Genomic DNA, 19,656 nt, shown 5'->3' on the forward strand with positions numbered 1-19,656 from the left:
CAACAATTGGTGCAGCCATATCAAAACTCCCAAGAGAACAAGAAAGTAAATGTGTATGAACCCAGTAATCTACCCAGACTTTTAATGCTTGTTTCACAGTAACAACTGTGTGCAGTGATACAGAAAGTCACAAGGGAACACGAAAGTAAATGTATATGTACCCAGTAATCTTCATGGGACGTAGTCCGCTGAATCGTAAGGTTGCGTTTGCAGTTTAGTGTTCCTGCAAGAGCAGATGATGAAAAGAGCTGAGATTCCAGAAGGAAATTGAAATCCGGGAGGAATGTGAAAAACAGAGGCGAAAACACGGAAATAAGGACCTGGGCTTTTCATTCTTTTACGATTTCCAAAGTATGCAAATCTTTCTCTGTCGTGACTAACTCCTGACATGGGCTTTCCTAACTGTGCATCTGCTTACTTCCCGCAGACCTGTGCTTGGCTTGTGCAGGGTAAGTAAAGCCTCTCAAGAATTCCCATTTTTCGTTTCTATTCCCTCTCTTTTAGCTTCTCACACTCAACTCTAGAGATACTGGACTTAAGGAAATGTCCCCATAGAACGCTGAGCCTTTCATCTCCTCTTTGCTCGTCTCACGGCTCTGTTAGACACGAAACCATCTTCTGGAAAATGTCTTCCCTGACACCTCTCCTAGTTTTCTGAGTTTGGGTTGCTTTCCTCCTAGCACTCACGGAGATCCAGGTACACATTTGTTTCAGCGGCATTCACCATGTTGGGATTGTCTGTTGCTTGGCCATCTTCTCCATGAGATCATAAGCTTCTTGGGGGTAGGATGCTTATTGCTAAATACTTTTAAAAGTCTGCATGAGCCAATGAAGAGTGAAGGATAGGTGTGCAGGCATGATGGAAAGAAAGAGTGTCTTGTGGTCCAAATGGGCTTCACGGGTCTGTAGAATCCATGCTATCTCAACATCGTGCATTTTGGTCAGATGAACAATAGGCTACACTATCTGCTGATTGGTTCCATTTCACTGAACGTACCTCTAAGGCTCTGAGTGGCTCTATATGCCCCTAGGATTGGATAGTGGTAAAGGACAGAGCATGCGCAATAGATCCAAAGTCAGGAAAGGTCTGCAATGTTTAACTTTGCTGAGGCTGAGAGACAGGAATGAACCCTCTTCCGCGATGGGAATTTCTACTCCACTGATCCATAGTAAATAAAACAGTGAGCCAATGCACCTCAAACCTGTATTTTCTATTACATTAATGTGATTGGTTTTGACATTTTCAAAATTCAAGTGATCAGAATGATATAGAACTAATGTTTACAAAACTTTAATTTAGGAAATCCTTAGCTGTAAGCAGACATACATACACAGAATAAAGAGAGTGATATGCCCTTTGCTTCAGTGTCATTTATAACACTGAGGTAATAATACTTGGGGAAGCTGAAAAACTATATTGACCGACTTACGTAAAAATTAAGAAACATTCAGTATAATTTCTAGCACATAGTGCTGAAATCCTCCTTGTATGTGGAATATTGTTCACCTTTAAGGAAAATGCTTTCAAGGTCTGAGGAGAGACATTAACGCATTTCTGTTGCTACTGGCTGTTTTGCTCATTTAGTTGTAGCAACAAGCTTCTGTGAACATAAAAATGAAACAACGCTTAAAAAAATAAAATAGATGGTGGAAGAACACAATAGGGATGCATAGTAAGGTATGATTTTCTAGGCAAAAATTGAGTTGTGCAAAAGAATGTAGTAAAGGATTTGTGCCTGATTCTTTTTTTGTATTCCCTTTGAAGCTTATTTAGCTTATATTCCAAGGCCTCAATCGTCATCCTTCTCCCAACAAGACTGTTTCTCTGTACCACGAACATTCTGGTCAGATTCTCTGCTTAAGCATCTTGACCTCTTGAGCACTCATCTTTGTACTGAGACCCCGATATATGCCCCAATGATGCCCTTCCATAGGAAGGTTTCTTGTTTTGCCCAAAGAGCAATCAATTTTTCAAGCAATTTAGAGCTCTTTCCTCACCCAGGGTCTATGTGAAACCTTAGAGGGAAGCCTGTTCTTTCCAGGAAAAGAATCCTGGTGGGTTCTAACCTCGACGTGTAAATCCACTAAGCAAGCTCCTACTGAACACCTATGTTGCAAGCTCAGTCCAAGAGGTCAGCACTCCGCAGGGGGAAGGCAACCAAAGCAATAGGTAATGCTTACTGAGCAGTTCTTATTGATCAGATCCCTCTCTAGGTGCTGGGATCCAGCCAGAGAATCCCACAGTCCTCATTTCCCACGTGAAGAAAGATGATTGAAGGAAGGAGCAGGAGTGGGGAGTGGGGAGGTGGTGGAAGGTGGGTAAAGGATGTCTTCAAGGTGACAACTTCTCAGATTCCACTCCTAAAAGCTTCTGAACGGGCCATCTCCACACTCCCAAGTCCCTTACTGCCTATGGATTCCTTCCCAGTAGACATTGTCACATAACATCTTATGTATTTTTCTTGTTTGCTTCTGATCTGTTTCTCCTTACCCCTATCAACTAGAAAGTAGTTTCATAAAGGTGAAGAATATATGTGTTTTTTCACTGTTGAACGGCTGTACCCCGAACAGTCTCTTAACAAGATATGTGCTCCAGAAATACATGTAGGATAAAAGAATAAATGATTTCACCCAGTCACCTCATAATTACAATTGGGTAACCTTGAGAGCAGGAAGCTCGACGAAAAATTTCCCATTTCTTCCATCAGCTAGTGAGAAAGACCAACTATATGATATAGCTTGCAGTTTCTTCTGTAATCTGTATCCCTTTGCCACTCATTTTACTCAAACCACTGATAAGCCAAAAAAAAAAAAAAAAAACAAGAAAAAACAAAAAACCTAAATCACTTTTCCATTCTAAGCTAATGTTGAGTCAGTCTTCAAATTGTTATCTCATAGCATTTGCATTTCATTATTTAGTGCACCCATTTTGTTTCCCTCAACTGAAATAGCAGCAAAAACTGTATCCTCTCTGATGTTCAAACTCAAAACCTTCAGATTATGAGATTGATGTGTGGCCTGCTGCAGAAAGAGGGCAGTTATCACCCAAGAGTTGACATCCCCCATGCTATTTTCCCAAGCACTGCTGCTTTATCAGTTCCTAACTTTCAAAGAACACAATCAACGGTGCTTGGAAATCACTCTTTATCAGCCAGTCGTGCACCCAAAGAATTGTATCCTCAGGACGGGTGGAATCTACCCATTTCTAGTATTCACCTAACGAGACGACCATCTTGAGGCAAGAGGCCAAGAACAATTGTACCTGTTTTGCTGACTTTTTCCCTCTTGTGGCCCAGTGATCTGACTTCTCCCTCCTTCAGAGATCTTAGTCACTCTTACACCTCCTATGGTCTCCTTTTTTGAAAAGACACACAGGACATGTTCAGTCCATAATAGTTCACAGACTGACCAACTGAACGAATGAAGGAATGAAAAAATAGTCTTTAAAGGTGTCTCCTGTCCATACTACTGTGTCTTACTCTCTGTCTCCACTTGCATCTACATGACTGGAGACAATCCTGCTACAAAAAGCGTAAAGCAAATCTTGTATGCCATTAATTATACTAAGAGATTTATTGAATTTACTTCATATAGTCCAATAGAGTTTCACCAACAAAACTATGTGTCCTAATCTGCACTTTCTAGAAGTAATGGAACCTCAGATAAGTTTCGTTTTGTTTCCAAGGTGCCAGAGCTGCTAAGTCTCAAAGCTTGAACTGAGAAGATGTTCTAGATTTTAAAACGTGATTCTTTCTCTGCTCCAGTTCACAATCTTACTCCCTACTCCTCTCCACAGCACCCCATTCATTCACACACCAAATATCTCATTCCCCAAATCCCCTTCACTTACCTTTTGGGCTTTGTTTCCAAGTCAACTTTTGACACATTTTTCTCCTTCAAACACCACATCCAGTGATTTGTCAAATAGTAAACATTATTCCTGCACAACACTTTTGAATCTGTCAATTCCTTTCCACTGATTCAGTACACATTCACAGGGAAGATGCTCTGTGCCAGACACTGTAGTAAGTTCAGGAGATTCTAAAGATTCAAGCAGCCCAGACCTCAGGAGAAGGCAGGACAAATATGGAGAAGGGAAGATCCACGTCCAGTTTTACAATTTCAGTCTCCGTGTCATGTCATTTACAGCTAAATAACCCTTTCAAAAATGTCAGTTTCAATATATCACTCTTTTGCACTCTGAACATTCCTGATTTCCTAGTGATAACACGATCTTGTTTTTCTTTTAATTTTTTTCTCTTCTTTCTACCCAAATTGTGATTTTGCTTTAGAAAGTTGATTGATTAGATCCGTTGCTGTATGGATGTTGTTCAGTTCTCAAATGTGTTTACTGATTTATTGTCTACTGGATCTATCAGTTACTGAGAGGGGAGTGTTAACGTCTGCAAATGTAATTGGATTTTTCTATTTTTATCTGGATTATCCAATTTTGCTTATGAGTTTTGAAGCCCTGTGTCCTTATATGCATTTGGGACATTATTTCTCTGGTGTGTTGACACCTCTAATTATGTAACAGCCCCCTTTATCCCTGGAAGTTTTCTACAATTTAAAATCTGGTTTGTCTGATTTGAATATATCCACCACAGCTTTCTTTGAGTAATGCCCAAATGACATATCTTTTCCCATTCTTTACTTTCAATATGCTATATAACTTTTAATCTCACATATAAGTATATTACTAGTGACTTTCCTATAGTCAGCATATTCATTTATAATACATTCTGACAATTTCCGGTTTTCAATTCATTGTTTTAGATCATTTACATTTAATGTTTTTATAAATAAGTTTTTAGATAGATCTATTGTTTTTCTTTTTGAGATGGAGTCTTGCTCTTGTCACCCAGGCTGGAGTGCAATGGTGCAATCTCCCCTCACTGCAACCTCTGCCTCCCAGGTTCAAGTGATTCTCCTGTCTCAGCCTCCCAAGTAGCCCGGATTACAGGCACCCGGCTCCAAGCCTGGCTAATTTTTTGTATTTTTGGTAGAGACAGGGTTTCACCATGCTGGCCAGGCTGGTCTCAAACTCCTGACCTCAGGTGATCCACCCGCCTCGACCTCCCAAAGTGCTGGGATTACAGGCGTGAGACCCCGGGCCCAGCCGATAGATCTACTTTTTAATAATTTATTAATCATTTGTTCCTCTTGTCTTAATTCTTCCATGTTCTTCTTCCTAGTTTATTTTGGTTTATTTAAATCTGGTTCCTAAGTGGTCTAGGGATCACCATATACATATATAACCTTTCACAGTATACGTAGAATCAATATTTTACCATTCAAGTTGAATATAGAAACTTCGTCAGCAGTTAGGCCCTTTACCTTTACCCTTTTATGTTATGTATGTAGTACATCTAGATACAATGACAACTGCATCAGATAAAGTTACAACTTTTGCTTTCAATCATGAACATACCTTAAGGAACTCAAGAGAAGAATAATAGTCTGTAATGTCTACCCAGACATTTTCTATTTCTGCTTTCGTTCCTGCACTGATGGTGTCGTGTTTCCTTCTGGTATCATTTTTCTCATCTTAAATCTTTGCTAATTCTTGTCCAGCAGTTCTACTAGCAATGAATTCTCTCAGTTTACCTTCCTGTGAGAATGTATTTATTTACCTTTAGTCTGAAAGATATTTTTGCTCCACATAGCATTCTGGGTTGACAGGTCTTTTCTTTTGGTATTTAGTAAATGTTCCTCTTGGGCCCCTATGGTTTCTGATGAGAAGTCCACAGTCATTCAAGTGGCAGTTTCCCTTTTATTTTCATCTGGCTGCCTTCAAGATTTTTATGGTTTTCCTTAGTTTTCAGCAGTTTGATTATGATGTGTCTGGGTATGGATTTCTTTGGGTTTAACCTGCTTGACATTTATTGAACTTCTAAAGTCTTTTGATAAATTTGATATGTTTTCAGCCATTAATTCTTCAAAGTTTTCTTTCTGGGGGACCTCTTTCTCTTCTTCCTGCAGGATCACAATGATGTGTTAGATTTTTCTTATTTTTCTGTTTGTCGCGGAGGCTCTGTTCATTTGCAAAAACACTCCTTTTTCTCTATTGTTCAGGTTAGGTTGGTATTTTTGTTCTGTTTTCGAGTTCATTGACTTTATTCTGAGTGTCTCAATTTTGTTATTGAAATAACCCATTGAAGCTTTTTTCTCCTAATAGTTTCGATGAATACATTTTTTAATTTTTAAGTTTAAAATCAGTGTTTAGAGCTTCCAGATACTTGCTAAGACTTCCCAACTTTCCATTCACTTCAAGAGTGTTATCCCTTCATTCATGGAGCATTGTTATAATAACTGTTTAAAAGTATGTGTCAGATGATTGTAACATCTGTGTCTTCTCAGTATTGTTATTCCAGGATTCTCTTTGCCAAGTGAATTAAGATTGTCCTGGTTCTTCATATGCTGAATATTTTGGGGTTGTACTTTGCATTATGTGATGAGACACTGTGTCTTGTTGAAATCTTAAGGATAATATTGCTATTTTTGTTTTTGCAGGCACATGATTGCCTTGTGTTCAAGTTCCAATAACCAGCCAGCCTTGTGTGTTGTAGTTTCAAAGTCAAGTCTATTTTCAGAGCCTTAACACTGCTATTCAGAGACTCTGGAGTGTGTGCAACCCAGTGGCCAGTGAGGACTGGAAAGTAGGCTATCACTTAGTTCGATTCTCAGACTCTTTTTAGATAAGTTGTCTTTGATCAGAGCCACTTATTCACAGCTCACAGGCGCATCCAGGAGTTCACATACAACTTGACAGGTTTGCTCTCCACAGTGTCTTTCCTGGTTACTTGGCAACTCCTAGTTTTGGTCTCCTGATCAGAAAGCTGGGGCTGTATTTACCTGAGTGGCTCTGCCCTGCACTTTCCATAATTATGCTGCATTTAGGACCAAGCTGCAGGAGGAAACAGGGCGAATAAGCGCAACTGGATATGTCCCTTTGTATCACAGCTCCTCAAAGAAACAGAAAACTAATTACACATCGATAGATCTATACTATACCACACACCAGTAGAATCTTAGTCAAGCCCGTATTGTTGCTGCCCTTACATAATGAGCCAAAGAAGTGTCCTGGCTGCTACTGAGATCAGTGTCTAACATATTGTTTTCTGAGATCAGTGTCTAATACATATTTTTTTCCACTGTAACCTGAAGACCTGAGGTCCGACTAGTGAAACCTGGAGAATGTGGGCATCAATCCCACTACCTCTCACATGCTAAGCGAGCACTCGACCACTTGAGCTACTTCTTCATCTCACAGCATCTTTTTTCATCCTTAGTGGGCAGTCTAGAACACACGCGACTTCAAGGCCTTCACCGCGAAAGCAGGGCTCCACCAAGAACAGATCTTCTCATTGATGGCCCAGGGCAAGAGTTCAGTGGGTACTTATTCTCTGTGAGGAAGGAGGAGAAAAGGGAACAAGGAGAAAGTCACAAAGGGAAAACTCTGGTGTTGCCAAAATGTCAAGTTTCACACATTCCGAGACGGAAAATGACATGACCCACGGAAGGACCCTGCCCAGCTAATGTGTCACAGATATCTCAGGATGCTTAAACGATTTTTTTAAAAGAAAAGGGATGGCGTTGCCACTTGTTTCCTGTAGCTGAGGCTGTGGGATGGTGCAGATTTCTGGAAGGCAAAGAGCTCCTGCTTTTTTCACACCGAGGGACTTTCAGGAATGAGGCCAGTGTGCTGAGCACTACACTAGGAAATCCCTGGAGAGTGTTTTTCTTACTTACATCTGAGACATGTGTTGTCTTCTTGCTAAGGTGTGTCATGTAAAAGTTACATATCCAACTGCATGGCAGAACAATAATAACAAAAAAATGCAGATAAGAGGCATAAAGAATAAGAGACCAAGATCATATCAGAGTGAAAGAATAAAAAAATATACATTCAGCAATGCAGAGAAAGAGTGGACATAAGGTGGAGAAAACCTTGGGTAGGTATAGGGTGGAAAGTTTGTAGGAATTCCTGTGTAAAGAAATATGCCTGTTCAATTTAAGTGGAGTGCGTGTGTGTGTGTGTGTGTGTGTGTGTGTGTGTGTGTGTGTAAAATATATACGGAGGGAAGTAGTGATTGAAAAGCCTGGATGCTTGGAGATATGTTGGGAGAATATTATGAAAGCTAAAGACTCATTGAAAAAATTCCGGGTAGAAAAGCAGCATTTTAGGGAAAGGTTTTTAGTTTCAAATGTCAAAGAACTTGAAAATGGAAAAACTGGATCTGGGGAGAAAGAGAAAGAAGTCATAAAGATATTAAAGGATTGAGATTTATCCACATTGACTGTGTCAGTTCCTGAGGTGAACAGCATGAGTCTTTCTGCAGCTTCAATCCCCTTCACACTTCATGGTGAAGAAAACATCCTCCATGAACACCATAGCACGGATAAAGAGGGAGGTGAGTAAAACAGAAGAAAAAGATTCTGCAGAGTTTATGCAGGAAGGATCTACAGTATTTGTCAAGACATTGGGTGGAGAGATTTGAGGGAGAGGAGACAAAGGCACTGGCAAGTCTTGAGCCCAGTGTGGCAGACACAGAAGAGATTTTGAATTCATATCTGATCGATGCAAGAATAAATCCACTCATTTATCTGTATTTGGTAAATGAATGAATGTTACATTAGTGAGCTGGTGTGAAGAAAACAGATGATAAGACTATGTGCTAGACTAAAGCAAGAGCTTGTGATTTTTTCATTGAGAAAGAAATCTGCTTTTCATATCTGGTTTCCCTCTTTAAAGTTATGTGATCTAAGGAAAATGGTTTAACTGCTCTGAGCTTCAGTGTCATCTGTAACACTAGGGTAATAATACTTGGAGAAGCTGAAAAACTGTATCAACCAACTTACATAAAAATTAATAAACAGTCAGTATACTTTCTAGCACATAGAGCTGAAAAATTCTCAAACGTGGAGTATTGTTCACCTTTAAGGAAAATGCTCTCAAGGTCTAAGGAGAGATATCAGTGCAGTTTTGTTGCCATTGGCTGATTTGCTCATTTATTTTGTAGCAACAAGCTTCTGTGATGATAAAAATGAAATAAAGTTTAAAAAGTAAAATAGATGGTGGAGAAACACAATAGGGATGCATAGTAAGGTATGATTTTCTAGGCAAAATGGATTTGTACAAAAGAATGTAGTAGTAAAGGATTTGTGCCTGATTCTTGTTGTATTATTTTTGAATCTCATTTAGCCTGTATTCTGATTCCCCAATTGTTGTGATCCTTCTCCCAACAAGATTATTTCTTTGCACCGTGAACATTCGGGTCAGATTCTCTGCTTAACCATCTTGACCACATGAGCACTCATCTTTGTACTGAGACCCTGATATATGCCCAAATGATGCCCTTCCATAGTGGTGCTTCTTGCTTTGCCCAAAGAGCATTTAATTTTTCAAGCCATTTAGGGCTCTTTCCTCACCCGGGGTCTATATGAAACCTTAGAGGGAAGCCTGTTCTTTCCAGGAAGAGAATCCTGGTGGGTTCTAACCTCAACCTGTGAATCCACTAAGCAAGCTCCTACTGAACACGTATGATGCAAGCTCAATCCAAGAGGCCAGGGAGAAGGCAACCAAAGCAGTAGGTAATGCTTACTGAGCAGTTCCTATTGCCCAGATCCATCTCTAGGTGCTGAGATCCAGCCAGAGAATCCCAGAGTCCTCATTTCCCATGTAAAGAAAGACTATTGGAAGAAAGGGAAGCTAAATGATATCTTCAAGGTGACAACTTCCCTGATTCTTCTCCTGAAAAGTGAATGTGTCACCTCCACACTGCTGAGTGCTTTACTGCCTAATGAGTCCCTCCCAGTAGATAACATCACATGACTTCTTGTTTATTTTTCTTTTTTGCTTCCTGTCTGTTTCTTCCCACTCCCCCCACTATTGACATAGTATCACAAAGGCGAGAATATCCGTATTTTATTCACTGTGAATTGCTATACCCAAAACAGTCTCTTAACAAGATATGTGTTGAGAACTATCTGTCGGATGATTAAAAGAATGAAAGACTTCACCCACCCCAACCCATAATTATGGCTGGATGACCTTCAGAGCAGGCAATTGGAAGAGAAATTTCCCCTGCTTCCCCTGTCAGCTAGAGAGGTAGACATATGACATAGCTTGCAGTTTCTTGTGTAATTTATATGCCTTCACCGAGCGACTGAGAAGCCAAAAGAAGGAAAAAATAAATAAAGACAGAAAGAGAAAGGAAAGGAAAGGAAGGAAGGAAGGAAGAAAGAAAGAAAGAAAGAAAGAAAGAAAGAAAGAAAGAGGGAAAGAAAGAAAGAGGGAAAGAAAGAAAGAAAGAAGGAAAGAAAAGAAAGCTCACTTTTGAATTTTAAGCTAATATTTGGTCTGTCTTGAAATCATTATCTCATAGCATTTGTGTTCCATTATTTATCGCACCTATTTCATTTCCCTTAATGGAAATAGCGGCATAAGCTGTGCCTTGTCTGATGTTCAAACTCAGGACCTTCAGAATATGAGATTGGCAGGCGGCCTGCTGCTCTAAGAGAGCAACTGTTCCTAAGAGCTGAGATCCAGATTATCAAATCTCATTTCCCACGCTGCTTTATCAATTCCTAGCTTTTAAAGAACACAATCAATGCTGCTTGGAAATCACTCCTTATCAGCCAGTGCTGCACTGGAAGAATTCCCCACTCAGGACGGGTGGAGTCCACCCGTTTCCAGTATTCACATAATGATAGGGCCTTCTGGCTTGAGGGACCAGAAACAAAAGTACCTATCTTGCTGCTTTTTTTCCTCTTGTGGCCCAGTCATCTAGCTTTTCCCTTCTTCAGAGATCTTAGTCACTCTTCCTTTCCGTAGTCTCCTTTGTTGATAAGAAACAGAGGCGGTGCTCAATTCATGATAGTTCATTGAGTGACCAACTGAATGAATGAAGGAAGAAATAGCCTTCCACGGTGTCTCCCGTTCATACTACTCTTACTATCTACACTTGCATCTATAGGACTGGAGACATTCACTCAACAAAAAACACAAACTGAACTTATAATCATATCCTCCCTGTTTTTCCCTCATATTTTTGTGCCATGAATTATACTAGGAGACTTAGGGAGTTTACTTAATGTAGTCTGATTGACTTTTGCCAACAAAATTATGCCTTAGTATGCACTTTTTAGAAGTAATAGAGAATCAAATAAGCTAAGTGAGTTTTTGTTGTTGTTTGTTGTCTGTTTGTTTTGTGAGACGGAGTCTCACTCTGTCGCCCAGGCTGGAGTGCAGTGGCCCGATCTGGGCTCACTGCAAGCTCTGCCTCCCAGGTTCAGGCCATTCTCCCGCCTCAGCCTCCCGAGTAGCTGGGACTACAGGCGCCCGCCACCACGCCCGGCTAATTTTTTTGTATTTTTTCAGTAGAGACGGGGTTTCACCGTGTTAGCCAGGATGGTCTCTATCTCTTGACCTCCTGATCCGCCCACCTCGGCCTCTCAAAGTGCTGGGATTACAGGCGTGAGCCACCGCGCCCGGCCAAGTGTTTTTTTGTTTTGTTTTGTTTTGTTTTTTTAAGGTGCCAAAGCTGCTAAGTGGGAAAGCCCGAATTGAGAAGCAGATATTTTTAGATTTTACATGTGATTTTTTTCCCTCTGCTCCAGCTCACAGTTATTCTGCCCATTCTTTTGCACTTTAGCTCATTCATTCATACACCAAATATCTAATTCCAGACCTCCTCTTTACTTAACTTTTGGGCTTAACTTTTTTTAAATTTTTTTTAAAACTTTTTTTGAGTTGGAGTCTCACTCTGTTGCCCAGGCTGCAGTGTAGTGGTGCAATCTTGGCTCACTGCGACCTCTGCCTCGTGGGTTCAAGTGATTCTTCTGCCTCAGCCTCCCGAGTAGCTAGGACTACAGGTGCCCTGCTAATTTTTGAGTTTTTAGTAGAGACAGGGTTCCACCATGTTGGCCAGGCTGGTCTCAATCTCCTGACCTCAGGTGATCCACCTGCCTTGGTCTCCCAAAGTGCTGGGATTACACGTTCGAGCCACTGCACCCGGCCTGGGCTTAACTTTTATATTTTATTTTATTTTATTTTATTTTATTTTAGACAAGGTATCACTTTACTGCCAGGGCACTGGTGTGATCTCTGTTCACTGCAACCTCTGCCTCCCAGGTTCCAGCGATCCTCCCACCTCAGCCTCCTGAGTAGCTGGAACTACAGATGCATACCACCACACCTGGCTAATTTTTGTTGTTTTTGTAGAGACGGGATTTCACTGGGTTGCCCAGGCTGGTCTCAAACTCCTGGCGACAAGGGATCTGCCCACCTCGGCCTCCCAAAGTGCTGGGATTACAGAAATGAGCCACAACGTATGGCCTTGGGCTTACCTTTCGAGTCAACTTTGATTCATTGTCTTCCATCAAACACCACATTCAATGATTTGCCAAATAATGAACATTATTCTTGCAAAACTCTTTTGAATCTATCAATTACTTTCCACTCATTTAGTACATATTCACTGGGGAGATGCTCTGTGCCGGACACTGTAGTAGGATCAGGTAATTCAGAGGAAGTATAGACACCCTAGACCTCAAAAGAAGACAAGATAAATATAGATGAGGGAAGATCCACCTCCAGATTCATCATTTTCAGTCTTTCTGTCATTTCCAGCTAAATAATGCCTTCAAGACTGTTTCAAAATAACTAAGTCACTATTTCAAACTCTTTCAATAATAGCACCCTTCTATATGCTGGACCACTCTTAATTTCCTGGTTATAACATGATCTTACTTTTCTTTTAATTTTTGTCTTTGCTTTCTGGCTAAATTTTTATTCTGCGTTATGAAGTTGATTAGATCCATTGGTGGATGGTGTGGTTCAGTTCTCCAATATGTTGGCTGATTTGTTGTCTACTAAGTCTACCAACGACTGAGAGAGGAGTTTTAGTGTCTTCAACTAAAATTGGATATTTCTATTTTTACCTGGCTTATCTAATTTTGTTTATGAGTTTTGAAAATCTGTGTCCTCATATACATTTGGAACAGTATTCCCTGGAGAATGGACAATCGTAATTATTTAGCAGCCTTCATTATTCCTGAAAAGTTTCTCTGCTGTCAAATCTACTTTGTCTGATTTTAATGTATACACCACAGCTGTCTTTGATTAATGCTTGCATGAGGTATCTTTTCCACTCTTTTCCTTCAATCTGCTATATAACTTTTATTCTTGTCTACAAGTGTATTGCAGGTGGCTTTCTGAGAGTCAGCATATTTACTTTCAATACATTCTTATGATCTCTAGTTTTTAATTAACGATTTAGATCATTGACATGTAATGTTAATATAGACAAGTTTTTAGATAGATCTACTATTTAATAATTTATTAACCTTTGTTCCCTTTGTTTTAATTCTTCTATGTTCCTCTTTCTATCTTGTTTTGGTTTATTTCAATCTGGTTAGTAAGTGGTCTAGGGATTGCCATATACATACGTAACTTTTCACAGTATACTTAGAATCAATATTTTGCCATTCAAGTTGAATATAGAAACTTCATCAAGAGTTAGGCCCATTACACTTACCCTTTTATCTTATCTATGTAGTACATCTAGATACAATGACAACTGCTTCTGATAAAGTTACAATTTTGGCTTTCGATCATCAAACATACCTTAAGGAACTCAAGGGAAGAATAATAGTCTGTTATGTCTACCCAGACATTTTCTATTTCTGCTTTTGTTCCTTCATTGATGATGTTCTAAGTTTCCTTCTGGTATCACTTTTCTTATCTCAAATCTTTGCTAGTTCTTTTCCAGCATTCTTGCTAAGAATGAGAATGTATTGACTTACCTTCCAATGAGAATGCATTTATTTCCCTTTATGTCTGAAAGATACTTTTGCTCCACATAGCATTCTGGGTTGATAGGTCTTTTTCTTTTGTTACTTATTGAATATTATGACATTTTTTTCTGGCCGCTATGGTTCCTGATGAGAAATCTACACTCATTCATATGGTAGTTTCTTTTTCATTTTCCTTTGACTGCTTTCAAGATTGTTTTGTACTTTCCTCGTTTTCAGCAGTTTGATTATGATATGTCTTGAAATGGGTTTCTTTGGGTTTATCCTGCTTGACCTTTGCTGAACTTTAAAACCCTGGTTTATATCTTTTGACAAATTTGATACGTTTTCAGCCATTAATTCTTCAAAGTTTTATCCCACAAAGACCTCTTTGTCCTCTTCTTTTCAGATTACAATAATGTGAATGTTAGATTTGCTATTTTTTATTTGTCCCTGAGCCTCTGTTCATTTACAGAACTACTCCTTTCTCTCTATAGTTCAGATTATGTAGGTATTCTTGTTCTGTTTTCAAGTTCGTTGACTTTTTCTTAGTCATCTGAATTCTGTTACTGAGATCATGCAGTTAAGCTTTTTATTTCCCCTAAGAGTTTTGGTTAATACATTTTTTTTTAATTCTTAAGCTTAAAATTGATGTTTATATATTCCAGATATTTGCTGAGACTTTCCAACTCTCCATTCTCTTCACAAATGTTATCCCTAATTCTAGGAGCATTGTTATCGTAACTGTGCTTCTGTATGCGCCAGATGATTTTGACATCTGTGTCCTCTCAGTATTGTTATTCGAGGAGTCTCTTTGCCATGTGAATTAAGATTCCCTGTTTTTTTCATAATGCTGAATACTTTGGGGCTTGTAACCTGGACTTCTTTGGATTATGTGATGAGACACTGTGTTTTGTTGAAATCTTAAGAATAATATTGCTATTTTTATTTTTGCAGGCACAAAATTGCCTTGCATTCAAGTTCCAAGTACCAACCAGCCTTCCATGTGTTACTGTTTCAAAGATAACTCTATTTGCAAAGCCTCGACACTACTGTTCAGAGATTTCCGGAGTGTGTGCAACTTCAGTGAGGACTGGAAAGTGGGCCATTGTGCAGTTCAGCTCTCAGGCTCTTTGTAGGTAAGTTGTTTGGGATTAGAGCCACTTGTTCACAGCTGGCGGGTGTGTCCACAAGCTCATGAACAACTTTATGGGTTTGCTTTCTACAGTATCTGTCCAGGCACATTCTAGTTACTTGACACATCCTGGTTTCAGTCCCCTGAGCGGGAAGCCGAGGCTGTATTTACCCAGGTGGCTCTGCCCTGCACTTTTCACAACTGTCTGACGTTTAGGACCAAGCTGCAGGCAAAAACAGGGAGAAAAGAGCAGTTGTATATGTCCCTTGGTTTCACAGCTCTTTGAAGAAACAGCGAATGAATTACACAGTAGATCTACACTATACTGAATGCCAGGAGGGAGCCATCACCAGCCCTGTATTGTTGCTGCTTCTATGTCTTGAACTAAAGCAGCATCCTGCTCTCAGTCACTAACTTGAGTTTGGATACTTGAGTGTTTGGAGACCCAAGGTCCAAATAATAAAGCTTGGAGAATGTGGGCATCGATCCCACTACCTCTTGCATGCTAAGCAAGCACTCTACCACTTGAGCTAATTCCCCACATCGCAGGAGCTTTACTGATCCTTAGTGTGTGTCCTGGAACACAGGTGAATTCAGGGCCTTCAGCGGGAAAGCAGGGCTCTACTAAGAGCAGATCTTCTCATTGATGGCCCAGGGCAAGGTGCAGTGGCTACTCATTCTCTGCAAAGAAGGAGGAGAAAGGGAACAATGAGAAAGTCACAAAGGGAAAACTCGTGCTGCCAAAATGTCAAGTTTAGAGTATTCCGGGACAGAAAAAGGCACATCCCAGCAAAGGAGGCCCTGCCTAGACCTGCCCAGCTAAAGTGTCACAGATTTTTAAAAAATGATTAAATGATTAAAAATGATTAAATGATTTTATGTGTGTGTGTGTGTGTGTTGTGTGTGTGTGTTTATAAAAGTGGGATGGAATTATCACTTTTTCCTTGTAGCTGAGACTATCTGGGGGTTGTGAGATGGTCCAGGTTTCTGGAAGGCAAAAAGCTCCTGCTGTTTTCATAACTAGGCTGTTTCACCAATGAGGCCAGTGTGCTGACCACTCCCCTAGGAAACCCCTGGAGAGTGCTTCTTTCACTTACATCTGAGATATGGGTTGCCTCCTTGCTAAGGTGTGTCATGTACAAGTTACATGTCCAACTATATCTCAGAACAACAACAACAAAATTACAGAGCAGAGCCATAAAGAATAAGAGACAAGTTCACATCAGAGTGTAAGAATATGTAAAATATCATAGTGTAAGAATCAAAATTGAGCTATACAGAGAAGCAGTGGACATGTGGTGGAGGAAACCGGGCTGTTTGTAGGAATTTCTGTGTAAAGAAATAAACCTGTCCAATTTAAGTGGAGTGTGTGTGTGAAATACACATGGAGGGAAGCAGTGATTGAAAAGCCTGGCCACTTGGAGATATGTTGGGAGAGTTTTATGAAAACTCCCAAGAGTAATTGAAAAAAATCCCAGGCGGAATGCTTAAATAATTAAAACAACATGTTAGAGAAAGGTGTTTAGTTTTGAATGTCAGAGCTTGAACATGGGAAAACAGGAACTGGGGAGAAAGGGAAAGAAGTCATAAAGACATTAAAAGATTGAGGTTTACCCACATGTATCGTGTCAGCTCCTGAGGTGGACAGCAGGAGTCTTTCTGCAGCACCAGTGCCCATCACACTTCATGCTGCAGAATACATCCTCCATAAACACCATAGCATGGATGATGACAGAGGTGAATGAAAAGGAAGAAAAAGATTCTGGGGACATGGTGCAGGAAGGATCTACAGTATTTGTCAAGACATTGGGTGGAGAGATTTGAGGGAGAGGAGACAAAGACACCGGGAAGTCTTGAGCCTAGTGTGGTAAACACAAAGAGATTCTGAATTAATAGCTGATGAATGAATCCACTCATTTATTTGTATTTGTTATGTGAATGAATGTTACAGAAATGACCTGGTGTGGAGAAAACAGATGGCGAGACTATGTGCTAGGGTAAAGCAAGAGCTCAAGTTTTTTTGTTTGTTTTTTTTCTTAATTTAGAAAGAAATCTGCTTTTCATATCTGGTTTTCCTGTTAAAGCTACGTGATTTGAGGAAAATGGTTTAACTCCTCTTAGCGCTACTGTCATCTACAAAATTTGGATAATGTTACTGAGGGAAGCTGAAAAGTCATATCAACCAATGTATATGAAGAATAATAAACATTCAGTTTCATTTTTAATGCATGGTGCTGAAAAGTCCTTGTATGTGGAATATTGTTCACCTTTAAGGAATCTGCTCTCAAGAGCTGATGAGGGACTATTTTAGTGCAGTTCTGCTGTCACTGGCTGTTGTGCTCATTTGGTTGGCACCAACAAGTCTCTGTGAACATAAAAATAAAATAAAGATTGTGGAGGAATAGAATATAAACACATAGCGAGGTGAGATTTGCACAACAGAATATAGTAAAGATTCGTGCCTGATTCTTTCTGCATTCTCTTTGAATCATTTTTAGCCTTTATGCTAAGTCCCCAATTGTGGTTATCCTTCTCCCAACAAGATTGTTTCTCTTCACCACGGATATTCTGGTCAGGCTCTCTGCTTAACCGTCTTGACCTCCTGAGCACTCTGTTTGTACTGAGACACTGATTTATGTTCAAATGATGCTCTTCCATAGCAGGGCTTCCTGCTTTACCCAAAGAGCATTCAATTTCTGAAGCCATTTAGGGCTCTTTCCTCACCCAGTATCTATGTGAAACCTTAGAGGGAAGCCTATTCTTTCCAAGACGAGAACCCTGCTGGGTTCTAACCTCAATCTGTAAATCCGCTGGGGTAACTGGGGTTAGCTCAGATTAGCAACTGGGGTTAGCTCAGCTACTTCAGAGCTTGCTCTCTGAGAACGGATGGCGCTGCTACTTCCCATAAAGGCTGAATAAAAAGAGGCATCTGCAGGCAGGAGAAAGCCCTATGGTAGTTGTAGTTGCTGGACGATTCCTTCTGACCATTGGCTATCTCTCTGACCTGATGGGAGAAGGGTGACAAAAATTGGAGACTTGAAAAACAGGCCAAAAAAAAAAAAATTCAAAAGAATTTTAAAAGAACCATGCACAAATTCTTAATTAGATTCTTTTATCCAAATCCATTTTGTCTGGAAAATAATACCTTACTATGTATCTGTATTCTATTCCTCCATAATCTATTTTATTTTATTTTATTTTAATGTTCACAAGAAGCTGGATGCTAGCTACCAAATGAGCAAATCAGCCACGACAACAGAACTGCACTAAAATCTCTCATCAGATATTGATACAGTCAAGACGCTCATGAGTGCCTGTGGTATGAATTCAGTGTGAGAGGCCAGCTTTCCACAGGAGAAGGCAACCAAAGCAGCAGCTAATAGTGAGCAGTTCCTATTGCCCAGATCCATCTCTAGGTGCTGAGATCCAGCCAGAGAATCCCACAGTCCTCATTTTTCACATGAAGAAACATGTGAGGGATTGACAACCCCAGTCCTCATGTATCATCAGTTTTCTAACGAAGCCAACTGGCCTTCCGTGCAAAAAGCTCTCCTAACCCCCAATTGCCTTAGTAGGTAAAAGTACGCTTATGACAGTGTTAGAAAAACATGGGCACAAGTGTTCCGGCAAGATTACTAGAAGAAGGCGAGGCTAAAGTTGTCAAGGTGACAGAGTCCCTGATTGTCCTCCTGAAAGCTGAATGTGCCACCTCCACATTCTTAAACCCTTTACTGGCTAGCGATTCCCTCACAGTAGACATCGTCAAATCACTTCTTACATATTTTTTATTGTTTCTTGTCTGTTTCTCCCCACTCCTCCCAAGTATGATGTAGTTTCGCAATAGTAGGAATATTTGTGCTGTATACACTTTCTCCCCACTCTTCCCAACTAGGATGTAGTTTCACAGAGGTAGGAATGTTTGCGTTGTATTCACTCTTGACCCCAAACAGTCTCTTAACAAGATATGTGTTCAAGAAATATTTGTTGGATGATTAAAAGAATAAATGACTTCACCCATCCACCCAATAATTAGTGTTAGGTGACCCTGAGAGCGGGAGGTTGGAAGAGAAATTTCCCCTGCTTCCTGTGTCAGCTAGAAAGACCAATTATATGACATAGCTTGTAGATTCTGGTGTAATCTACTCTTCTGTTTTCACCACTCATTTTATTCAAACCACTGGAAAGTCGAAAAAACAAGCAAACTTAAATTATGTTTCCATTTTCTACAAATATTGGGTCAGTCTTCAAATCCCTATCTGCTATAGCATTTGCGTTCCGCTATTTAGTGTATCCAACTTCTACGGCAAAAAGTAATGCCTTCTCTGAGGTTTGAACTCAGGACCTTCAGATTATGAGACTGACGCGCTGCCAGCTGCGCTAAGAGGGCTCGCGGTTGAACTTGGGCAACATCCACTTTGTCGAAGTGTATTTTCCACCTGCTTTACGGTTTCAGCTTTCAAAAACTACAATCAATCCTACTTGAAAATTACTCTGTATCAATCAGTGCTGCACTAGGAAGATTCCATACCCACGACCAGGGGAGTCTACGCCTTTCCAGTATTTCATAGGACCGTCTGGGTTCTGCGTTACCAGGATCAATTGTACCTGTCTTTTGCTGCTCTTTTTCCCTTTTCCTTCCCTCAGAAACCTTAGTCACTCTTACACTTTCCATGGTCTCCTCTGTTGAAAAGAGACAGGAGGTTCTCAGTTCCTGATAGTTCACT

General features: G+C 40.2%; 2 long non-coding RNA genes and 2 other non-coding genes across 4 annotated transcripts; 1 reads left to right on the forward strand and 3 right to left on the reverse strand.

The window, feature by feature from the left end:
- The first annotated feature begins 5 nt into the window (after positions 1-5).
- Positions 6-15,807, forward strand: LOC129060168 (uncharacterized). Its single transcript, XR_008526650.1, has 3 exons — positions 6-449; positions 14,755-14,936; positions 15,588-15,807. It is a non-coding gene; the product is annotated as an uncharacterized LOC129060168 (long non-coding RNA).
- On the reverse strand, positions 5,469-17,297 carry LOC129060172 (uncharacterized). Its single transcript, XR_008526657.1, has 4 exons — positions 17,200-17,297; positions 13,810-15,613; positions 12,352-12,553; positions 5,469-7,406 (listed from the first exon to the last, which is right to left on the reverse strand). It is a non-coding gene; the product is annotated as an uncharacterized LOC129060172 (long non-coding RNA).
- TRNAA-AGC (transfer RNA alanine (anticodon AGC)) lies at positions 15,400-15,472 on the reverse strand. The gene has a single exon. It is a non-coding gene; the product is annotated as a tRNA-Ala (tRNA).
- Positions 17,298-19,246: 1,949 nt separating the features above from the next.
- TRNAM-CAU (transfer RNA methionine (anticodon CAU)) lies at positions 19,247-19,319 on the reverse strand. The gene has a single exon. It is a non-coding gene; the product is annotated as a tRNA-Met (tRNA).
- Between the last annotated feature and the right edge of the window lie 337 nt (positions 19,320-19,656).

The sequence above is a fragment of the Pongo abelii genome, chromosome 5 (genome assembly GCF_028885655.2).
Source record: "Pongo abelii isolate AG06213 chromosome 5, NHGRI_mPonAbe1-v2.0_pri, whole genome shotgun sequence".
In the NCBI taxonomy this organism is placed as follows: domain Eukaryota; kingdom Metazoa; phylum Chordata; class Mammalia; order Primates; family Hominidae; genus Pongo; species Pongo abelii.